Source organism: Lepus europaeus, chromosome X (assembly GCF_033115175.1).
Source record: "Lepus europaeus isolate LE1 chromosome X, mLepTim1.pri, whole genome shotgun sequence".
In the NCBI taxonomy this organism is placed as follows: Eukaryota; Metazoa; Chordata; class Mammalia; order Lagomorpha; family Leporidae; genus Lepus; species Lepus europaeus.
In genome coordinates, this window is record NC_084850.1 from 36055428 (window position 1) to 36060998 (window position 5571).

The 5571-nt window shown below is 36.9% G+C and overlaps 1 non-coding gene across 1 annotated transcript; it reads right to left on the reverse strand.

Annotated features, from left to right (window-relative positions):
- Positions 1-5014: 5014 nt before the first annotated feature.
- LOC133753902 (small nucleolar RNA SNORA15) lies at positions 5015-5148 on the reverse strand. The gene has a single exon (XR_009865136.1). It is a non-coding gene; the product is annotated as a small nucleolar RNA SNORA15 (small nucleolar RNA).
- Between the last annotated feature and the right edge of the window lie 423 nt (positions 5149-5571).

Below are 5571 nucleotides of genomic sequence, written 5' to 3' on the forward strand. Positions count from 1 at the left end.
TGCATTATTAGCAACTGAATACAAAATAATCCTTCCTATTTTTTTCTTTTTTAAAAATATTTTATTTACTTGAAAGAGTTACAGAGAGAGGTAAACAGAGAGAGAGAGAGAGAGAGAGAGAGAGAGGATATTTTACGGCAATAAAGGCTAGGACCATGGAGAATTTATGGTAAAAAAAAACTTATTTATTCTCAGTTATATCTATATCCATCTGCTGGTTCATTCCTGAAATGGCCTCAACGGCTGGAGCTGAGCTGATCTGAAGCCAGGAGCCAGGAGCTTCTTCCGGGTCTCCCACAGAAGTGCTAGAGCACAAGGACTTGGGCCATCTTCCAGTGCTTTCCCAGGTGCATTAGCAGGGAGGTGGATCAGAAGTGGAGCTGCTGGGACACGAACCAGTGCCCCATGGGATGATGGTGGTCCAGACTGGGGCTTTAACCGGCTGCACCACAGCACCTACCCCTCCTATTTTTTTTTTTTCAAATAATCAGTGTGTGAGTCATGGGCTACCATGGATGTGTACCTCAATACTTTTGGAGGTCAGGAGAGCACATGAGAGTAGCAAGAGAAGCAGCATCAAAGGAAAGAAGCAAGGATGCTACCCTTGATTGAACAATGACTACTGGGCAATTGGGGTGCCATGCTTACTTCTTTTCAGAGTGGCAGTCTTCTCCATAAATCCAACAAAGGACTATCTCCAGACCACTTGGGGGAGTGCGCAAACAAGGGTTGTGTGGCTTTCCCAAGCAGCCAGTGCTGGTAATCAGGCTTGACACAATGATCAGAGACCCCTAGTCCAACTACTGACAAGTGAAACTCAGTTGCCAATTGGTTATAGAATGCCTTGTTGTATCATCTTCACAGGCAGGAGCCTCAAAGACTACTTGCCAGACACAGGCCAAACTTGACGGCATATCATACCAGAGTATAGCCAATAAACAAGATCTCTTGTCTTGAGGATGAGAAAAGTTAGAGTTGGAAGAGATGGTGATATCTAGTAAATATGCTACGCAAGTCAAAGCACAAATCTGCCAGAAATTGGCAGCTCTGTTCTAGGCAGTGTTTGTCATATCATTAAATTAGTTAATTAGCCATAAACAATTAATTATGGTTGATCAAGTATTGTTGGTTCTGGCTAGTCCATCCTGTTCATATCAATTGTTTTGATTAATTACCTCTGCTTCTGGGCCGGCACTGTGGCATAGTAGGCTAAGCTTCTGCCTACGGTACTGGCATCCCATACGGGCATTAGTTTGTGTCGTGTCCCAGCTGCTCCTCTTCTGATCCAGATCTCTGCTTATGGCCCGAGGAAGCAGTGGAAGATGATCCAAGTGCTTGGGTTTCTGCACCCATGTGGGAGACTCAGAAGAAGCTCCTGGCTCCTGGCTCCTGATTTTGGATTGGCCCAGCTCCAGCCATTGTTGTCATTTGGGGAATTAATCAGTGGATGTAAGACCATTTTTCTCTGTCTCTACGTCTCTCTATGTCTATAAATCTGCCTCTCGAACAAATAAAATCTTTCAAATTAAAAACTACCTCCTTTTCATGTCGTTGGTGAGAAAGGGATCTCATCCTAAGATCATGGGGCTGTACATAATATCCAACACTGGATAAATGAGACTGACTGCAATTTATCAGTCATATACTCATATATACACAACATGGGGTAGGAGGAGGAGGACACCATATAGCACATAGAGCCACAAGGAATTTTCACAGTGAACAACCAAAAGCTGTGGCAGCAGTTTTTTTAGTATCAAGAGGAAGAGGTGACCCGATTCCCATGGGAGGATGTAATTGACTTGTTTGAAAATTCCACATCCTGACAAGGAACTGAAGCCCACTACCACAAAAGAAAAAAAAAATTATCCAGTGACAGCTGTTGAAGATTTTAAGGCAGATGTTATTCACAACAATTGTGAGTGGTGCAGGGAGCACTGTAATGGGATCTTGCAGTGTGGGAGAGAAATTGGGCTTAAATCTGAATACAGCATGGTAAAATGGGAATTTGTAGCCAAAGATCAGGGTAGGAGTAGGTAGATGGAAAACTGCTAACAGGAAACAGCAAGGATAAGGCGGAATTCTGGCTAAACCGACCTAGGAAATTCTTGCTGAAGGAAGGACAGGGTTTTCAGACATCACCAAGGGTATGGGAGAAGATGAGGAACCCAATTAGATATGGAAGGTGATCGAAAATCAAGAGTGGGGGATTCTGTTAAAATGACAATAGGGCGCTTCTTAAAACTGGACAATGCAAAGATGAATATAGAAGTAAAAAACTTGGACTAGTTGAAAAAGAGTTCAGGGGAGCCGAAGTATAGAATTTTTCTTGTTACTCAGGGATAAGCAAGAATTGTTCCTAGTCCACATGATAAGGTTGGTTGCTTGGTTAGAGGACCTTATCTGTGGAAGCCAAGTAGGGAAGGAAATTTTTACTTGGGCCAATTTTACCATCTTAAGAGAACATATAATATTAATTTTAAGCCTCATACCACATTACTTTTTTAAAATTTCTGATTTCTTTTTCAAACAAGCAAAATCAATTTAATCAATATCATTTACATTGTATTGTGTACTTTCTATATTTGAAGTCATTTTCTTGTCATTTGTCAGAATGTATATGCCATCTATTATTTTCCTAAGAATGCTATAAAATATCTATATACACAATTTTATTTTCCATATCATAATTTAAACAGTTTTTAAAATATTGATGTATGAATGGGTTAAATTCTGATTTAAAAGACAACTGCATAAAGCAATTGTGACAAATCAGTATTGATATGTTAACAAGTATAAAGATATAACTTATATGACAACAACAGTATAAAGGAGGAAGAATGGAATGACGTTATATTGGAGTAAAGTTTTTATATAATACTGAAATTAAGTTCATATTAGTTTCAACTAAGTTTTCATAAGTTAACGTTAATTGCAATCTCCAGGAAGCCACCAAAATATAATTCAAAATATAGCCAAAAAGGGGCCAGCGTTGTGGTACAGAGGGTTAAAGCCCAGGCCTGAAGCGCTGGCATCCCATGTGGGCACCAGTTCTAATCCCAGCTGCTCTTCTTCCAATCCAGCTCTCTGCTTATGGCCTGGGAAAGCAGCAGAAGATGGCTCAAGTGTGCAGGCCCCTACATCCACATGAGACAGATCCCCCCATTATATATGGGACTATTTCAAAAAGTTTTTGGAAAAACAGAAGTAAAAGACAAGTTTTTTTTTGGTTCAAAGTTTTTAGTAATTCATGTAATTTTTTTAATAACACAGACTTTCCATGAAATTTTTTTCATAAAATTTTTGAAAACCCTTTATATAAAAGGATTATACTTCGTCATCAAGTAAGGTTTATCACAGGAAATTCAAGGTTGGTTCAGCATATAAAATCAATGTAATATAACTTTCATACAATCCATAAAAATAATATAATCATGTCAATAAAAGAAGAATAAGTATTTGATAAAACCTAATATTTTTCATGATTAAAAAACCAAACAAACTAGGAATAGAAAAGTACCTTCTTAACCTAAAAAGGGCATCTACAAAAATCCATATCCAGCATTATACTTAATGATGAAAGACTGAAAACTTTCTCCATAATATCAGGAACAACGCAAGGATCTCCACTCTCAAAACTACTACTCAGGATTGTGCTGGAGGTCTCAGCCACAGTAATTAGAAAAGAAAAAAATAAATCAAAGCTCTCCATCTTGGAAAGGAAGAAGCAAACTATCTCTCTTTGCAAATGATATGATCTTGTATGTAGAAAATCCTATGGAAACCACAAAAATTACTAGAGCTAATAAATGAGTTTGATATAGTCTCAGGGAAAAGATAAAAAGAGAAACGAATGGTGTTCCTGCTTACTTGCAATGAAGTCTGTAAATGAGATTAAGAAAATAATTACATTTGATTACATTTGCAATAATACTGAAAAAGAACAAGTTACTTAGGAATAAATTTAACGAAAGGATTTTAATACTTGTACACTGACAGCCTTGAAGCACCATTGAAAGAAAATCCAGACCTAAATGAATGGAAAGTTATCCAATTTTCATGTATTTGAAGACTTAATATTGCTAAGACTGAAATACTTCCCAAACTGATTCACAAATACAATGTAATTCCTATCAAAATCTTAGCTTCCTTTTAGTGCAGAAATTGGTATGCCAATCCTAAAATTCATATGAAAATGCAAGGGAGCCAGAATTGCCAACACAATCTGAAAAAGAGCAAAGGTAGAGGACTGACACTTAACCAATTTCAAGACTTAGAACCAAGTAAAGGTAAACAAGACTGCATGCTATCTGCACACAGATGGACATCTAGAACAATGCAATAACAGCTTACTATTTTATTCTTTCTAGTATTTTCTTGTTCTACTTAATGCCATTGGTTGAACTCTTTAATTAGCACATAGTTATTCTTAGGTGTTTAAATTTAACTGAAAATTGACCCCTGTTAAAAATAAGAGTGGGAATAAGAAAGGGAGGATATGTACAGTTCGGCACACACTCTCTCAGACTTACCCCTAATGGTAGAGCTAGAAACATGCCATGGGATTCCAAATCCCATTAAGTTGGCATGTACCAATGCCATCTTACTAGTCAAAGTGATCAGTTTAAGTTCATAATTGAAAAAGATAGGATTAAGTGTCAAAGGGATCACATAAACAAAACCAGTGTCTACTAATAATAACTGATAGAATTAAAAGGAGAGAACAATCCAACATGGGAAGCAGGAAACACAGCAGACTCATAGAATGGCAGATGCCTTAAACAGCACTCTGGCCTCAGAATCAGCCCTTAAGGCATTCGGATCTGGCTGAAGAGCCAGTAATAAGTAAATAAGTAATAAGTAAATAAATCTGTTTTCTATGAAAGCCATTACTTTTTTTATTAATTCACTACAATTTAAATATCATACTGCATTTGAAAGCCACAATGCAAACAATTAACATATCAAATAGCAAAATGTTCACTGAGCACTTGTGAGTTATTACTATTAGTTTATTTGTATTCACTTTCAATAATGATATGCTAAGAAAAACTCAGCATATCAAAATGATTTCCAAGGGAAGACTTTACTTTTGCATGTGTCTGGCTGTGTAAACTATTGACAAAAGAACACAGTATTCAATCATGCCTACATGGCTTTTAAAAAATAAACTAAATTCTGGCAACCCACAGGGAGAAAATTTATGAAAATCATATAATTAATAAGGAAATTATATGAGTATATATGAGCATACATTTTTTTGTCTTCCGCAACACCTGACTCTCCCGGTTCTTCTTATACTTCACTACCTTGTTAGTCTCTTTTGATTTCTCTTCTAACTAACCTATAAATGACGATGTTCCTCAGGCTTTGGTCATGAATCTTCTATGCTTTCTTCTCTCCACTCTCTTAGGTGATCTCATAAAATTCCATAGATTTTTTTAAAAATATATTCCTCATGTTGGTGCTCCCAAATCTGTTATATCTCTGAACTCTAGACAAAGATGTCCAACTTCTGCTTGATTTCTTCATTGCTTATAACTGTTAGATGTAATAAACGTCAAATAGAAA